At 45.2% G+C, this 19,461-nt stretch overlaps 1 long non-coding RNA gene across 1 annotated transcript; it reads right to left on the bottom strand.

The window, feature by feature from the left end:
* Positions 1–236: 236 nt before the first annotated feature.
* On the bottom strand, positions 237–19,142 carry LOC138915312 (uncharacterized). The gene is made up of 2 exons (XR_011421114.1): positions 19,002–19,142; positions 237–2,404 (listed from the first exon to the last, which is right to left on the bottom strand). It is a non-coding gene; the product is annotated as an uncharacterized lncRNA (long non-coding RNA).
* Positions 19,143–19,461: the final 319 nt, after the last annotated feature.

Genomic DNA, 19,461 nt, shown 5'->3' with positions numbered 1-19,461 from the left:
TAAGATTAAAAAGATTGTCCTTTCTAAGAACGGGTGAGGTTCTAGGGCAACTGGAACTCCCACATGTTTCCTTGGGAATATAAGTGGATGCTATCATTTTGAAAAGCTGTTTGGCAGTATCGAATAAAGTTGAAATATGTATGTTCCTATGACCCAGAAATTCCACTCCCCAATGTATACTCTCCCCCAAAATGAGTGCTTATGTGTGCTTATGTACACCAAAGGACACACACAAGAACATTACAGCAGATTTATTTGCCATAACCCTAGAGTGGAAATAAACCAAATGCCCACTAAGAACAGAATGCATAAATAAATTGCTGTATACTCATGAGATAGAATAGTATACAGGCATGAAAAAGAACAAACAGCTAGATGCAACAAACATGGACGGATTCACAGACAACGTGACAGAAGGAAACCAGACACAAAAGAAAACATACTGTGTGGTTCCATTTATATGAAATTCAAAAATAGGCAAAATGACCTACGGGGATAGAAGTCAGAATAGTGGTTACCTTTGTGGGGAGAGAATCGATTGGGTATACGGCAGCTTACCGGGGTGCTGAGGTTGATGGTAGTGATGCAGGTGTGTACGCATGAAAAAGTCATCAAGCTGCACATTTAATATTTGTGCCTTTTATTGTGTATAAGTTATACTTCAACATAAAGAAAAAGAAAATGAAATATGTGTGGCTTAGTATGTGATAGGGACGTATGTTACTGAGTGAAGGACGTACTAAGAGAAAATTAGGGAGGGAACACTTTCCAGCTGGACCCAGCATCCCGAGCACAGATGGAGATATGATTCTCCCTCGTGAAGTTCAGTGACAGCCCCACACTCCGGTTCTGATGAGACCAGTGGGAAATACTGACCCTTCCACGGCCCCGGGTCCCCCGCCTGCCGCCCCCTTGTCTGAGAGCAGACATTCCGGGCACTTCCGCTGGAACTCGACAAACCGTCTCCTCCTGCCACAGGACGCTCCGCCGGAGAGGTCTTCCTGGTCTCTCTGTGGAAGGTTAATTGCTGGTCCCCTGGCAATAATTACACCCACGGTCGGAACATGAAGGAAAGCAACAAATTTCAACATCACCAGGTGGAGAGGGCAGGAGGGATCACAAAACCTTCCGAAACGAAGTTCTGGCCCCTGCAATTTATGGCGCAACGACTGTCTCAGGGAGAGAGGAGGTGACACAGACACCAAAGACCTCCACGGCCAGTCATTTCTGCTCAACTCAAGGTCATGGTCCCCAAGAAATCTGTCTGTTGTCTGACTCAAGACTCCTCCATTCTCGGGGGGACTCCCCACCCCTGGAGATGACTCCAGCCTCCTCACACACTTCTGGGGACCTCAGGGATGGCGGCTGAGGACAGTTCCAGCTTCTCCCCTTCTCTGCCAGCTGCTGGAGAAAAAAAATCTCCACTAGTATTATTATTAATATTAAGAGTAGTGTTTAATATACGTCAAAATTTGCTTCGAAATAATCTGGATGGGAGTTAATCTTGATGGAGTTATAGATAATAACAAGATTGGCCATGAGTTAATAATTTTTGACTGGTGGGTACATGGAGTTTCATACAACAGGTCCCTCTACTTTTGTATCTGTTTGAAATTTTCCCTATTAACAACTTCTTAAAAAATGTTTTTGGGGGGCTGGCCATTGGCATAGTGGTTAAATTCATGTGCTCCTCTTCAGCGGCCCGGGTTCACTGGCTTGGATCCCGGATGCGGACCTACACACCACTCATCAAGCCACGCTGTGGCTGCTTCCCACATACGAAATAGAGGAAGATGGGCACAGATGTTAGTTCAGAGATAATCTTCTTCACCAAAAAAAAAAAAAGTTTCGGGTTCCCTAGATTTCTAAAATATGATAAACAATTTACTAAGCAGAAGAAATAAAATCGAAAGCAAGAATTAAATGAAGGCCTTTAAAAGGCATTTCAGGCTTCAAAGGGGCAAAGAAAAATGGCAAATTCATAACAGCTAAAGCATGAGTTGCCTCTGGAAACTTTCTGGCGGTGGTGGGTGGGAGCCAATGACGCAGCCATATTTATTTTCACCCATCCTGGGTCCTGAGCAATTGTGTGCTTCCTGCCTTACTCTCCAAGATGGAGGGATGGGAAGGAAAGCAGATGAGAAGATTGGAGTGCAGGTTCTGGAGTGCCATGGTCTGGAGACTTCCCTGGTCAACAACTTGGTTATGCACACGGGGTGTTCGCAAGGGAATGGGGTCTCCTGACCCATAGCTAGAGGCACACTCGTTGCTTTCATTGTCATGGCAGACTGTGAAGGGCCTGGGCTTTTAAATCAGGCAGATCATGGTTGGCATCCCAATTCTTCCCTTGGGTGCTGTGTGATCTCGGGCACGTCACCGAGGCTCTCTGAGTCTGTTTCCTCATCTGTCAAAGGAAAATAAGGACAGACTTGAACTCCAAGGATTATTGCGAGGGTTCAGTATGCCCCACTTTTTCAAAGTTCCTTGTGTTACATTACATCTATAAAGTATCTCCAGCATGCACTGTTTCAGGGGGTCTTAATGGGTTTCAGATTGTTCAGAAACTTCTTGGAACCATATGCAAAATTATACATGTGGGAGGCAGGGGAGAGGGGGAAAGCGTCTCTATGGAAAAGGTCTCTAAATTCTCCAGGTGTTGAATGACCCTCAAAACGTCAAAAACCATTGCTCTGCATCAGCGCTGTCCAATATCACTTCCTGCAATGACGAAATGTTCTATAGCCGAGCCGCCGAATACTGTAGCCACTAGCCGCGTGTGTCGATTGAGACCAGAGAAAATGAAAGTTTCATTATATTTAACATCAAATAAAAGTGCAGCTTTAGGCGATCTCATTTTAAGTTCCCAACTGCCCTATAAGAGAGGGTGGGCACACTCAGGCTCAGAAGAAACGAGCAACACGCCCTGGATCACTCAGCTGAGGGTGAAAGAGCAGGAACTGGAGTCCAGACTTGCTGATATAGTCTTAGATTCTCTCCGCTACGTTCTAGAGGCCTCAACACCCAGTTTGTTACTGGACAGCCCCTGGCCGGCATAGGCACATTGGCATTGGGGCTGAGTCAAGGTGAAGCACGGGGATACGGATTAAAAGATGCATCCATCTCACCTGTGGGCTGGTGGGGAAGCATGACAACTATCCGGGAAGAGCTTTGTCTTGGGTTGGGCTTTCCCAGAAGCAGATCCTAAGACAAGGATGTGAGGATAAGCGTCGTATTTGGGAGGCGACCTCAGGAAGCATTTGTAGGGAATGAGGAGGCGAAGGAGGGAAGGAAATGGACCCAGTACAGGGTGTGTCAAGGAGCAGGTGTTCAGTTTGGGTGTTTGAGGTTGAATCCTGACCGGGACCCCTAAGAGATGGTGTGGAACGTACATCAGAGCTGGCTGCCTGCAAGAGGAGGAAGCTGGGGTATTTATGCTCCAACTCTCATCTGTCATTAGCTGGGGGCTCCTCTCAGGAAAGCCAGCTCCCCAGGTCTTGAAGCTTGAGTACAGGCTGAGCAAGTCAGAGAAAGCCCTCAGATGGAAAGTCCTTGTGAGTAGGAAGTCCCCAGCAAGCAGAGATCAGAGAGTGCCAAGGGGATATGATGAGGAACCAACAGCATCTACTACTAACGTCAGGATCAAAGGGCAGCCAATGAGAGGACCTGGATGCCTAAACATGGCCAAGAACTTATAGAGAAGAGGACATTATTTGTGACATAGTTAACATTTGAAATTACATTCCCTTTATTTCAAATAGTCCCTCCTTCAGAAATACTCACACAGGCACACGATGATGTGGCAGCGTTGTTTACAACCAGTGAAAAAAATGGAAAAAACCTCAGTGTCCATCCACCGGGGATTTGCAAAATAAATTGTGGCATAGCCATATGACGAAACACTCAGTACGGGTTTCAGGGCATTGTTATATAAAGATATCCACGATACAGTGTTAAATCAAAAAAGGCAAGTTGGGAGAGAATAGGGTTAACATTCTCTGATGTTTTCTATCTTAGAAAACATATATAAAAGATGAGGAAGACTACTGACAGCGGTTTCCTCCAGGCAGTGGATTGTAGGGTAGAGATTAAAGAAAACTTTTACTTTCTTCTCTATGTATTTTTGCCTTTGCATTTTTACAACCAGCCTATATTATTTTTATGATAAAATCAAGGCAAAATTATATACATATGTTTATTATATATTTTAATTTATTTATTATATATATTTTAAATTATATATATACATATGTAATAAAAGTTCAACCTCCTGGCAAGGCATGGTGGCAGCTGCACAGATACTAGGAAAGGACGGCTTCAAGGATTAGCTGGATTTGGCCAAGAGATGACCAGGGCTCCCCCACATCTATATGCTCAGCCAATGGCAGGGATCCATGGGCACATCCCGCCAACGCTGGGCGACCACTTATCCCAAGCAGATGGAACAAATCCTTGTGTTGCCAGGTCACCAGAGTTCAAAGGGTCCCCGGGATGGCCAGCTGCTTGCTGCTCCCTGATCTTAGTTGTCCTTTCTCTTTGTTTGACAAGTATTTACTGAGCATCTACTATCTGCCAGGCCCTGATTTAGGAACTAGGGTTATCAAGGGGAACAAGACAAGCATGCCTGCCCTCAGGGCACTTCCTTCTAAAACAAGAAGAAGACATCAATTGATGTGTTAGATGCTATAAAAGAGAAGAGCAGGGAGCTATGAGGATGCATTATAAGGTGACCGGTTCTGTGAAACATGGAGAAAATAACCTCTCTTCCATGTGAGCTTTTTCCATATTTTTTTTTAGAACAAAACAAATTTTGTAAACAGAATAAGCTCAAAAGGTCTAAATGAAATAAATTTCAGCGAGCCCCCCGGGCTGATAGAGATACGCTAGCTAGCTATCCAAAGTAGAACAACCCTGGCTTTGTTTCCAACCCCCTCTCTGTGACTCAGCCAAAATCCTGCACTGGAAGGGTGTGCTCCACCCTTTCCTCTTGGTTTTTCATCCAAATCCACCAAGCATTTGGAATTTTCCTTCTTTGCGGAAAAAAATCTTAGAAGACCAACCTTGGGAGGGTCCTCTCTTCCAATGCAGGCTTTACCTCAACAAAACAATGTAATAACACTAGATTATTCATAACAAGTACTTGAATGCCTCCAGAGACGGGGAGCTCATCATCTTGCAAGGAAGTCCATTCTCAGTTCTTGAGGATCTAATAGTTAGAAGGCTCTTTCTCCTTCTGTTTGCTTAGCTTTCACCTAGTCCTATCGTCTGCTACAGAGGAAAAGTCTGTATCCCTTCAAAGTAAGTTACTCTCTCTCACCCAGCTCTTAATTTTTAGAGCTTTACAGTGTGAGCACTTGCAGGAGGGGTGGTTGGAAGGTCAGGGTGTCCTTTGTGGGCCCTACTAATCATGGCCCTGGGGCTCAAACAATTAAACCTTTGGTGCCAGGCGCCCCTCAAGTCTCAGCCTTTAGCCATGTTTTCTACATTGGCTTGTTTCTTGGCTCTATGGACTTAGTATTTTCCACTGAGTCACACTGTAAACCTTTGTGCTGAGAGGACAACTACCTCCATCACTAAGAGGCAGTGTGGGGTTGGGTTTAAAAGCACTCATGCTTGAGCTGCTCTGCCTGGGTTTGATCCCTGGAAGTCCCACTAGCCAGCTGTGTGACACTAAGGCAAGTTGCTTACCCTCTCTGAGCAACAGTCCCCTCATCTGTAAAAGAGGAATAACAATACGATCTACATTATAGGGGTTTTTTTTTTTTTTTTAAGATTTTATTTTTTCCTTTTTCTCCCCAAAGCCCCCCCAGTACATAGTTGTGTATTCTTCGTTGTGGGTTCTTCTAGTTGTGGCATGTGGGACGCTGCCTCAGCGTGGTCTGACGAGCAGTGCCATGTCCGCGCCCAGGATTCGAACCAACGGAACACTGGGCCGCCTGCAGCGGAGCGCGCGAACTTAACCACTCGGCCACGGGGCCAGCCCCTACATTATAGGGTTTTTGTGAGGATTAAAGGAGACAAAACGCAATGAAGTGCCCTGAAGGTAGTGCCTGGTACCAAGCGACGGCTCAGGAGAAATGGGCTGCTATTATAATTACCCATTTATTAAGCACTTATTGCATACTAGGAACTCTCCATATATCATTTGTCATTTTTCATCTTCTCCACAAAGTAGGTATTATTTATTCCTGTTTTGCAAATAGAGAACACATATGCAAGGCTTGCATATATATCTGCTCTTTCTTAAGCACTTATCAGATGAGGTAATTTGTATTTTCCCCAAAGGGCCATAGTAATATTTCTGGTCCCACATTCTCTTCCAGAACCTTGGCTTTCCCCCACCAAGACAGAGAGCTATTTCCCCACCCTTTGAGCCTCAGCAGGCCTTTGTGACTGATCCAACGAACTGAATTTCGCAGAAGAGATGCTGTGTGGCTTTTGAGACTAGGTCATAAAAGATGAGATGGCTTCCACTTGGGCTTTCTCTCTCCTGGGACACTCACCCTTAAAACCTAGCCACCAGGTTGTAAGGAAGCCCCAGCCACACAGAGAGGTCACGTGCAGGCGTTTCGGCCAATGGCCTCAGCTGAGGCACCAGCCAACAGTCAGCACCAACCACCAGACAAATGAATGAGTGAAACACCTGATGATCCCGGCGCCCAGCCTTAGAGCCACCCCAAGTGATGCTGAGTGGGGCGGAGACGAGCTGTCTCCACCAAGCCCTAATATATTGCATATTGTGAGCAAAATAAATGCTGTTGCCGTTTCAAGGCAGTAAGTTTTAAAGTGGTTTGCCCCAAAGCTATAAATACCTGCAACACGAGGTATCAAAGAACTTGGCAAAGATATTATCTAATTTAATCTTTAAACAGCAGCTATGCAATGTAAGTATCCCTGTGATATAGAAGTAGAAGTCGGACTTGAAGAAGTAAGACGACGTGGCGACAGTCACAGGGCAGGTGAGCGGAGAAGCCAGAATTCCTACCCAGGTCTCCCCGGCTGCAGAACCCACAGGCTTTCAATGCAGACACCTACCCGAGATGAGGCAGGGAAGAACCCAAATTATTTAGCAGCCACCCGAGCTAGGGCACCTAAAAAAAGAGTTCCCAAAGCCCATTAAGCAGACTTAGACATTTCACTTTATTAAGACTTCTTTTCCCAAATAAGAATCCAGCATCTTGGAGCATCTCGCAAAGTGTCCCTCCACAAGGGGACTCGTTCTTGTCCTGCCTCCCTCTGCTGTATTCCTTGGAGAGGTCCAAGATTGTGGGAATGAGATGCGTTAAGTGTGGGAAGATGTTTGTTTGGAAGCCGAAGGTTTGATGGGAATTCCTTCCTCCCTGGGGACGGATGGTTGGCTTACACCGAGCTGCTGATATGTATCCTGATTTAACCTAGATTGAGGTTTATGATGGGAAAATTCAGAGCATACCTTCCGATTCGCCCTCCTCCATTGAACCCTGACCACAACCCCCAACACCACCAAGAAACAGCCTCACGAGATAAAGTATTAGTCAAGAATTCACTACCGATTACTGAAAACCTAACACACACCACAGTTTAATTTGATCATATCAATCTTGTGTAGCCTGTACCATTATGTGCCCAATTTATGGGTGCACAAACTGAGACAGTAAGTGGTTTGACCCAGGTCAAAGAGCTAGGAAGTAGAAGAGGTGGGATTTGAACCTGGGTCCGTCTGATTCAGAAGATGCTGCTCTTTATAACTGCAAGGTCGACGCCCTATAGATGGGAAAGAAGACAAACCAGGTGGAGGAAATCGTGTGAGAAAAGGCAGGAAGACGTAAAGTCAAGGATCATCTGACTTCTGACTTTACAAATCTATAGAATAAAAAACACGACAACGATGATGATGATGACGTAAAATGCACTGATTATAAAGTGACCATTTTCCCCTGGGAGGAATCCAAGAAGAGTTTATAAAGAGGATGCTCTTGAGTCTTGAAGACTGTCTGAGTCAGCTCAGGCTGGTGTAACAAAACACCATGGCCTGCAGGGGCTCAAACAACACACATTTATTTCTTGCAATGCTGGAGGCTGAAAAGTCCAAGATGAAGGTGTCGGCTGATTCAGAGAGGTGAGGGTTCTCTTCCTGGCTTGGAAAGTGCTGCCTTCTTGCTGTGTCTTCCTTCATATGGCCTCTCCTGGGTGTGTGTGCATGGAGAGAGATCTCTCTGTCTTCCTCTTCTTATAAGAGCACAATCCCATCATGACAGTCCCACTTTCGTGAACTTAACTCAACCTAATTACCTTCAAATACCATCACATTGGGTATTAGGGCCTCAAAACATGAATTTGCTGGGCGTAGGGCACATTCAACCCATCACAAAGACCATGTCAAATGCCACCATATAGGAAGCCATAAGGATCAGTATTATTATATGGGTGGCCATAACTAATAATATGATTTCTATATGCACATTGGTGAGGTCCCTTTTGGTTATAAATGACAGAATCTCAACAAACTAGCTTAAGAAAAAAGTAGGATTCACTGGTTCACATACTGGGAAGAGAAAAAGTGGACACAGAGATTCAAACGATATTAGCTGGTCTCAACTCAACTCTCCTTACCTCTCTTCTCTCTGCACTGGCCTCATACCCATGCAGTTTGTCCTTCCAGGGCACAGCAAGGACCCAGGCAGCTTCCGGCTGACATCACCCCGGCTCTCCAGAGCTAAGAGGAAGATGCTTTCCACCAGCATTTAGAGACACAGCGCCAAGAAAGGATCTGATTGGTTAGGCTTGGGTTTTATGGCTCTCCCTGAACCAATCACTGAGGCCAGGATATGGGAAGCTGTGATTGGCCAGATCTGGGTCACATGTCCCACTCTTAGCTCACCACACAGGACCAGTCAAAGGCCTCCCTCGTAAAGCTGAGGAATGAGTTGATGTTTGTGACTTAGAAGAGTGCTTGGCAAAAATTCAGCACTCAGCTAATGTTACTCATCAGTTTATCTCTTTTACAACATCTCAGGAGATCTCATGCTCCTTGGCTGCTGAGACTTGACCTCATAGACCTCTGGCATTAACAAAACAGCCCCTTGCCTAGCACCATCATATTTGCTGCCTCGCAGGAACGCTGTGAAATGTTGTATTTTTCCCCCATTTTAGAGATGAGGAAACTGTGAGCCTCAGCATCTGGTTCAGAGCCAAGAGCAGTGGTTGCAAATCAATGAATTACTTTGGAAAGAATGCCCTTGACCGAGGAGGAAACAGAGTCCCAGAGAAGGAAGGGAGCTGCTCACGTCTTGTCGGGATCAGAGCCGGACCTGAATCCAGGAGCCTGATTCTCGGTCCCGAGCTCTTGGATATGAAGCTCTAATTTACTGACTGCTTCTTACATGCCAGCCCCTGGGAGGGGCCCCTTTTCCTGGATTACTCATTTCATCCCCGTTTTCACATAAGCCTCTGAGAGGTCAAGAGACTTCCTCAAGGTCATAGAACTAGCAAGTGGCCGAGGTGGGATCACGACTGAGGACGGTCAGATGCTGGAGCCTGTTCTCTGAATCTGTACCCTACTACCTGGGGCTCAGATTAAATTTACCAAAAGGTTTCAGGGATGTTGCTTTGCGTCAAGTCGGAAGAAGTACGGGGTTCACTTGAGCACCAGCAAGAACTGGAATGGAATTTGAGTTTGCGACTAGCGAGCCACGTGACCTTGGGTTAACCTCTCTGAGCCCCAGCTTCTTCTCTAGGGCACGGGGATAGTTGCCACGTTGCAAGGATTGGATTGACCGTGTATGTAACTCTCAGTGGAGGGTTGGAAATATCTAGATAATGACAGTTATATTGCTAGTGTTCTTGTGGCCTAAAGGGTGTGAATTCCACTGCAGCTAGCCGGTGCCAAGGGACCGACCCTGTAAGCAATAGAAGAGCATCGCCACCAGGGGGCAGCAGAGCTCCAGCAGAAGCCGCCGGCCTCCCACCTCCTTCCCAATTCTGACCACGCCCCTTTGGGAAGCTCAATAATCTAATGGGCCTTGCATTTACCTGGTGTGATCGCAGAAGGAAATTCCAGGTGCATCTTGCTTAATCAAAGCCAATTGTTTAAGAACTCCCAACTTCTAGAATTAGATAAAGCTGGCTGTGTGACTTTGGATAAGTCATTAACCTGCTAAGCCTCAGTCTCATCTTTAAAATAGGGATAATAATGGTATCTTCCCCATGATACTGTTGTGAAAATTAAATGAAATAATGTCAAGTAAACCACTTCGGGCAGAGTAAATATCCAAAAAGAACAAATAGTCATTAAAAACAGTTAAGCACAGACTATAGTTAATAATACTGTATTTATATTTGAAAGTTGCTAAGAGCATAGATCTTAAAAGTTCTGACTACAAGAAAAAACATTGTAACTATGTGAGATGATTGATGTTTACTAACCTTATTGCTATATACATATATTGAATCATTCTGCTGTACACCTAAGACGAATACAATGTTATATGTTCAGTTCTATCTCAGTAAAACTCAGTAAAAAATTATATCGATGAAAATTTTTTAAAAAATTGAGCACTCAGTGCAGAATTTGATTAAAAAAATTTAAAACTTAAGAAATAGTACTTGTTTATACCAAAGAACTTATTAGGAGATAGAAGCAAAGGCTTATGCATAAAGATGTTCACTGTGGTGATGTTTATAATAATGGCGAAATTGGAAAAATGAAAAGTCCAACAATAGGGGAAAACCAATCAAAGGGAATTGGTTAAGTAAACTGAAGAATATTCATAACCTTTAAGCGTGGCATGGCCTTGACACTGACATGAAGAGAGAGTAACAATATATTATTGAATAAAAAGTAATCGTTACAAGCCAACAAGTGTAGTACAATGCTGTGCATGCAAAATTATGTGTGTGTGCACATGCACGTGAATTCTTAAAGAGTTGTGGAGGAAATTTATCAGATATAAACGTTGGTTACTTTTGGTTCATGGGATGAGGATGTCACTTTCACGTTTTATTTTGAAAAAAGAAAATTCAACAAAATGATGAGGCAACCTAAAGCATGGGACAAAATATTTGCCAACCCTATATCTGATACGGGGCTAATATCCAAAATATATAAAGTACTCATACAACTCAATAGCCAAAAAAAACAAATAATCCAATTTAAAAATGGGCAGAGGACCTGAATAGACATTTTTCCAAAGAAGATATATAAGTGGCCAGCAGGTATATGAAAAGGTGCTCAACATCACTAATCATCAGGGAAATGTAAATCAAAACCACAGCGAGGTATCGCTTCACACGTGTCAGACTGGCCATTATCAAAAAGCCAAGTGGTACCAAGTGTTGGTGAGGATGTGGAGAAAAGGGAGATGTTGCACACTGTTGGTGGGAATGGAAATTGGCACAGCCACGATGGAAAACAGCACTGGGCTTCTTCAAAGAATTAAAAATAGAACTGCCATGTGATCCAGCTATCCCACTTCTGGGTGTAAATCTGAAGGAAATGGAATCACTGAGTGGAATAGATATCTACCCCCATGTTCACTGCAGCATTATTCTCAATAGACAAGATATGGAAACAACCTCAGTGTCCATTAAAAGATGAATGGATAAAGAATATGTGGCATTTACGTGCAATGGAACATTATTCAGCCATAGAAAAGGAGGAAATCCTTCCTATTTACAACAACATGGATGGAGCTTGAGGGCATCTTGCTAAGTGAAATAACTCATGCAGAGAAAGACAAATACTGTATGATCTTTATATGTGGAATCTGAAAACATCAAGCTTGTAGAAACAGAGAGTAGAGTGGTGGTTGCCAGAGGCTGGGGGGAGGGGGTGGGGTAAATGGGGAGATGTTGGTCAAAGTTGTAAACTTTCAGTTATAAAATGAATAAGTTCTGGAAACCTAATGGACAGCATGGAGACTATGGTTAATAATACTGTGTTATACACTTGAAAGTTGCTAAGAGAGTAGATCCTAAATATTCTCACCACACACACACACAACACACACACACAGATGCACACACAAATGTAGTTGTATGAGTTGATGGAGGTGTTAACTAACCTTAATGTTGTGATCATTTTGCGATATACACGTGTGTCAAGTCAGCACCTCGTGCGCCTTAAGCTTCCACAATGTTGTATGTCAATTACATCTCAACACAGCTGGAAAAAAATTCAAATTTGACCGAGAGGTTGCAGGTGTAGTACACTGAATGCCCCTATTTCCTCCAGCCAGATTCAGCATTGCTGATGTTCTGCCACATGTACACTCTATCTATAACTATGCCTTATACGTACATCGATATCCATGCCTCCATCCGTCTATATACATGTCCTGATTGTTGCTTTTGTGGCACCATGTGAAGTAAGCTGTAGACCTCAGGATGCTTTACTCCCTAGTTCTTCAGCAGGCATCTCCTAAAAGCAAGGACGTTTCTTAGATAATCACAGGACAGCAATTTTGATTGTCTAACACACCATCTACGTGCAAATTTCGCCGATAGCACGTACACTCACACATACACGCAAACACGTACGTACATACACAGATACATATATGGATTTCTAACTGGTGATAATTTTTCTTTCCCTTTTTATACTTTTTAGAATTCTGATTTCTTTTTCTTCCTCAGTTAGAGAAAATCATCTTCACAATCAGAAAGGACCATAAAGTGGTTTCCTTTTGGGGAAAATAATAAAATGCAACTAGGAGACTTGATGAGTACTCTGTTGTTGGGAAAAGTGGGAGCCCAACGGTGATCGTCAGGCCTTGCTCTTGGCCCCACCCCACTGCCTGGGAGGGCCAGGCCTCTCCCTTTCTGGAGCTGCCTGGGGTGGGGGCAGGGGGTAGTGAGTGACCTCAGCTGGGAAAATTCTTCCTGGCTGAGTCACCTGAGAAGCCCAAATGCCAACCCAGCCTCACTCAGATAGGCATCAAAGACAGGGGACCGCTCTGTGCCTGCCCTCCTTCCATCTCAGCATGCCTGCTTCAGCCGGCAGGCAGCTCCGTGGAAAGGCCCCGGGGCAACTTGAGATTATGAACTAGAAGTCTTCTCTCTCTTTCTCTTTTTTTCCCTTTATAATGTGCCCTTTTGGAGAGACTGAGATAGGATATAGAAGAGAACTCCTGGCATCTCCGATTCTTACCCAGGAGACCAATAGCAGGGGTTCCAGACCACTTTAGAGGATGGTGTGTTAAATATACACATACCGTACCTCCCAGCAATTGCCCTCCTGGGGTTGTTCCCTACAGAAACTTAGGTGCACGTGCACCAGGAGACAGCCAGGAATGTTGTCCACACATCACGTGCCTGAAGCTCCAAACTAGAGACCGCCCCAAGCCCACCAGCAGTGGAATGGAGTGATGGCACCATAATGACACGAGGAGCTGCCCAGCAGTGAAAACGGATGGCAGACGGCCACCCGCAAGAGCACGGGCGAATCTCACAACAGCGTGTTGAGGGAAAGAAGCCAGACTCAAGACCCTCCTAGAGCGTGGTTCCATTTACATAAAGTTCAAAAGCAAAAGAGGCAATATTAAACTATATTGCTTAGGGATTCTGACATAGGGGTTAAAACTATTTTAAAAAGCAAGAAAATGATTATCCCAAAAGCCAGGAGAGTGGTTTCTTGTAGGACGAGGAAGGGGTACTCAGGGAGATTTGGGGGCCTGTGTTCTGCACACCGCCCACACTGATGTCTACTTTATAAGTATTGCTTAAACTGTGTGTATCCTACGCAGTTATGTTTCACAAGACAAACACAGAAACAAAACACGTGTTATCAAATAAAAGACCTACAGCATCCTATGGATGATGGTCCTTGCAACACCACAGGAAGAGAGATTAACAGACGGGCCTTCACACCAACTGCCCAGCTCTAAGAGACAGATCTTAAGAGTTCAGGTTAATTCAGTCAACCACCATGGAGAATGCACTGTGTTCCAGACCTCTTGCCAAGTGCTGAAGCTCCATGAATGAGGAAGACACGAATTCCGTCCTCGAGGAGCTTAAAATCTAGAGAGGACAACAGGCAGGCACCACAGCGTCACAGGATGATACTACCCTAGGGCTGCCTCAAAGGGCTGGAGCGCTTCCTTGAAGAAGTACCCGAATGAGAACAGAAGGCCAAGTCAGATTAATCTGGGGGAGAGAGAAAACAGAGCATGTTCCAGCAGTGAGCCTAGAATGTACAAAGCCCCAGGGCCAGGTCCATGCCAGGGAGGGCAAACCATTTGATGAGGCTGGACCGTGAAGTGTGGGCTGCAGTGGAGGAGTGAGGTCAGAGAGGAGACTGCAGAAGGCGGGGTCCAGAACAGGAGGGGCCTAAAAGCAATGTTAAGAAGTTAATGCCAAGGTACTGGGGAGCCATTGAAAGATCTATAGCAAGGGGTGTCAGACTGGTTTAGAAGGAGAAAGAAGGAGCATATTAAAGGTTGTTAGGGTGATTCAGACGAGAGATGACAGAGGCCTGGTCTAAGGCCCCTGAACTAGACACAGAGGTAGGGGACACAAAAAAGCAAACGAAGCCAGTTCTGAACATAATTCTGATTCAGTAGGGGAGGCAGGCTGAGAATTCACACATTTACAGACTCTTGGGTGGGGCTCTACTGCTGGTCCGAGGACCACACTTTGAGAAGCAACAAGGTTCTACAGGACCCTGGGCCAGGCTGTTTCTGATTATCCTGAAGACGGGTGTCCTGAATAGAAATAAATTAAGTCCTAACACCATTCACCCCTTGGTTGCATCCTTTACCAGCTGGCGGCCTTGGTTAAGACTCGCTACCACGTTCAGCCTCAAGGGACGAAACAGAACAAGCTGTCAGGTTGCTTGGAAGGGTAAGCGAGGCCGTCAGAACTTGACCAACGGGGGCTCTGACTTTTGTTTCCTCTGCTCTAGATGTCCAATCCCCAGGGCTTCTCGGAGCCCCAGGCGCTGCACCGGGGTTGACAGATTCCTTATCAGCCAGAGCCAAACAACTCGGGAAACACATATCATCAAATTGACCTCAAAGATGTAAAATGAACTCCTCTGGGATTGTGACTGCTGGGGGATTCTCTGAGCGCTGTTGTCCTCTGTGGGTGCAGGTGTATTTACACAGAGTCTCTGGGTTTATTAGAGTCGGCTCTGAGTTTGGGGTCACGCGGCCCCTCTGCCTTGGCCACTGGGCTCTTAGGGGCTCCCCAGGGCACTAGGTGGCCCAGTTGTGCTGACCGTGGAGGAGAGGACTGGGCAGGAGGGGGAAAAGAAGGAAGGGATGTGCTGAGAACCTTTCCCCAAGGATTTAAAAAAAAAAAATTTATTGGCTTTGACCTTCTTTTCATCTTAAAAAGAGAAAGAATACACATTTGATGAAAGAGATAAGGACAATTGCCGTCATTTATGGAGACCCTATTAAAGTGCTTTGTTTTGCATTCCTTATCTTTTTATCATTCCAAATCCTTATGGTGAGGTCCCAGCTGTGGAAGCTCAGAGGATGACCTTGCTTGCCCAAGGTCACACAGCTAGTGAGCAACGGAGCCCCAGCATGAGTGGGGTTCCCCCCATCGCAGAGCAGGGGCAGGCATCCTTCATTCATGGCCCGAAAACTCCTGAGAGGCACGGAAGAAAAATGAGCCCTAGCCGGGGACCACCCCTGGTGACATTTTGCTATATTTTTTCCCATGTCTTTGTGTAGGTAGTTTTAAAAAATTAATTTGGGAGCATACTGTGTATTCAGCCTTATTGAATATTATTGTGTATTTTTTGTGTTATAAAAATAGCTCATACTTGGTGTCTTGTTTTCAATTCAAAGAAGACACAAATACACGCAGGTGACAGAGAAAACTCAACAGGTATTCACAGCAGCGCTGTGCCAGGCCCTGCACCTGGCTTTGAATCAAAGATGTGTCAGGAAGATGACCATCACAGAGCCCCAGCATTTGAGGCCTTCCCTCAGTCAAGCTAAGACAGGGAGAGGTCAGACAAGGTCACCACATGACCTTAAGCCAAGAGAGATGGAGTAAGTGTGGAAAGGATAAAAATAAAACCAACATGCTCTGCCATATTATAGGGAAGTGGGACCCCATCGGGGCATCCAGAGTTTCTGGAGAAGTTCAAAAGGGAGTAGGGTCTTGACAAGAATGAGAGAAACTCGAACCAGCTCAAGAGTCAGTCAATTATTGGTACATTCCAGCCAAGAATATTCGGATTGCACACCGTCCTGGGCAATGCCGAAGGATTTCAGCGGTTCTTATAACTTGTGAAGGAGGATTCCCGCCCCCTAACACCACCAGGGAACCTTTGGCAATGTCTAGACAAGTTTCTGGTTGTCACAAGTGGGGATGAGGGAATGTTACCACTGGCACCTAGTAGGTGGAGACCAGAGACACTGCTGAATATCCTAAAACACACAGGACTGTCCTTACAACAAAGAATTATCCGGTCCAGAATTATCAGAATATTTGATATTCAAGATAATTCACCTGATTTTTAAAAAAATCCCTTTAAACACGTGCACAACCGTTACTCCTAGGGCAGTGGAATATGAGAGGACTAAAGACGGCCTGGGTGAGGGGTGGACTTAACTTTTTTTTAACAAGAAATGTACTACTTTTGCAGTTAAAGAATATAATTTGAAACGTGCCCAAATAGGGGGAAAATATTTAAATGGCAAAACAAAACAAAATACATTACAAATAAAATACAAAGCCAAAATAAAGTTAATTAACCTCTAAAGATTATTTACTTATTAAACAAAAGGCTTTCGGCCACAGCTAAAGAAGGTCAATCCTTGAATAATTCAGGGACACACACATTAACTTTAATGGCGGCTTGTAACTTATTTCCAAGAAAAAAATGGAGCTATACTTCTGTGGTTTTTCTCCACCAGGCGCTGAATCCATGGTTCATTCATTCAAGTTTTGGTCATGGCGAAGTTGACTGCATTGCCATTTAAGAAAAACTCTAGAGGTTCTCATTGGATGTGTACGTGGTGGTGTAGAGGAGACGTGCGCATCCGTGTTTCCCAAGTAAACTGCTTCTAGGTGGTTCTGAAGTTGTAGTTGCGCACTGCACAGCAGCCATTAATGCACGTGAACCACCAGGGACCTTCTCCTTAAGGCTTCCCAGCCTCTCCGGATCTTGAGCCCGTGCCAACACCTCAGAAGCCTGTGAAGCACCCCAGTGCCTGAATTCCTCGTTATCCACAAACAGCCTGGGACATGTTTACTTCAGAACCAGCAAAAGATGAACAGGTCTTTCCTGAAAGTCTTGATTTCCAGCAGCAGATTTTAAATACAGGACCGTTTAGGGGTTGGGGGGTGGGGGGTGCGGATCACAGAAGATTGAGGACCAGAAGTTGGAACTCATCCGGCATGTGGCAAGTTCTGGGTGTGCATCCCAGCTCCACCACTTAGGTGACCTTGAGGATGTTACTTACCCTCTCTGAACCTCGGTATCTTTCTCTATTCAAAAGGATCTATTACCTATCAGCCCTGGCAGGCTGTTGTGTATGTAGAGAGAGACAAAAGAAGTTGGAAAGTTCTGGAATATGCCCAGTACCTGCTCTTAGAAGAGGTGATCACCTTCCACCTGCTTTGCCTCCTGGGCAGGCCATTCAGACTTCTCAGGGGCTCCTTCATCTCAGCCAGAATACTGGGAACACCCAAAATAGAGCTGGTTGAGGCTTGTCTTCATTAGCACAGCTTACTGGCTTTGGAGGTTCAGGATGGCTAGAGGATTCTTGGATTCTATCTTGATTCTGTTTTTAAAAGGCTTGGCGAGGGGCAAGGTTGGCTATCTGGAGCCCTCTCGTTGTGTGAGCACACAGTGGAAACCAGAAAACAACCCAAACCAGACAGCCGATGTCAGCGCCCAGAAAAGGTGTGTCCAGGGAGAAATGGAGGAAAACAAAGACAGTGGACCTGCAGCATTTCCCAAGAGACCCCCAGTCCTGAGGGGCAGAGCCCACGGAGAGGCTAAGGGGTCCCAGAATCCCAAACAGGATGTTATTTCTCATGGAAGGAAAGGTGCCGATGAACAGCCAGGCTTTCTTCAAGCCTGGCCTCTGGGAGAGCACCTTTTGGCCCCCTTTAGAGTGTGACTTCTCAATGGCCCGTCCAGCTCCACCACCACCACTCCCAGCAGAGAGAGTTCCTCCCCTTCCAGAATGGAATCGGAGGTCAGTATTGTTGTGTGGGTCCGCGGTGTTTCGGAAATTGTCAAAGAAGAGAGAGAGAGAGTTTCTAGACTGCAAATCTCTCACTGGATGGCCATGTCACCCACCCTCCCTAACAACCAAAATAATGAACGGTAATAATACATTTATTGTGAGTGGTAACTACGTGCAACACACTGGGCTTTCAAGATAGCTAATCACTTACTCTTCATCAAAACTTCTGACCTGGAGAGTGTCATCTTCAATCTAGAGATGAGGAAAAGTGGATTTGCTCCTGGAGATGCTGGGAAGCCGTTGTAGGGGATGAAAGAGAGGAGGGGTCAGAGGAGAAGGGAAAGCAGGAATGGAGAATCTGGGTGATGGATTTGGATGTGGGGTGCTGGGTGGAGGGAGGGGGAGGGGACCACAGTCCAGGGCCGGGTAGATCTCATCCTGTTGGTGCTGGGCAGCCCCTCTGGGAAGATTTAGAGATGAAGAAGCTGAAGTTCAAGCTCCAAGGTAAACGTGTCGCCCGAGGTCATAAAACCGTCAGAGGGAGCAGGAGAGTCTTGACCTTGGGGCAATAATCTAACCCAACTAGACAATTCAATAGCTAACTTTACTAATCTCAAGAGGCCTTTTGGAGTCAGGAACCACAGAAATAAACGCAGGTACTGTAGCCCTTCTGATCTCCATGCAAACAAATGGGATTAACACATCAAAAGCTTAATTCTTTTTGCTGTGAGTAGGCCTGCCCCTGAGGTGGAAGGCGGGTCAGATGAAAGATCAGGGGTTTGGAAATTGTTAACTCACTCGCTTCAGCTGTGAAACGTCTCTGTGCCTCAGTGTTCCCACCTGTAAAATGAGGGTAAAAATAATAACACCTACCTCGTCAACTTGTCGTGAGGATGAAATTAAAGTAACGTTCACATTTACTGAGCCGTTAGGAGGTGCCCAACTCTGCTGCAAGCCCATTTCTTCCATTAACTCAATTCCCACGACAACCCGTGCCTTAAATGAGTTATTGTCTCAGGGAGTGGACGATTGCGTAACAATTGAAATGACGGATGTGAAATCTCTCCAGCAACATGGGAAACGCATTGAGTCATGACAGTAAAAGATAATAAGTGAATTTCAAAATCTTCTCGATTCTAGGCCAGTGACCGTTCAAATTCCTGAACGCGAGGACAGGAAGAAAAAGTGGAGAAGCGAACCCCCAATGTTTGTTGAAATTGTTTGTGGTCCGATATGCCTTTGGTGCTGTGTTGTACTTGTTTTGGCAAGAAATGAAATATATATATATATAATATTTATCAATAAATATATATATCAGAGCCTCTGATAGGGT

Source organism: Equus caballus, chromosome 8 (genome assembly GCF_041296265.1).
Source record: "Equus caballus isolate H_3958 breed thoroughbred chromosome 8, TB-T2T, whole genome shotgun sequence".
Lineage (NCBI taxonomy): Eukaryota > Metazoa > Chordata > Mammalia > Perissodactyla > Equidae > Equus > Equus caballus.
The sequence above is the reverse complement of the archived record's forward strand: the minus strand, read 5'-3'. Positions and strand labels throughout refer to the sequence as shown.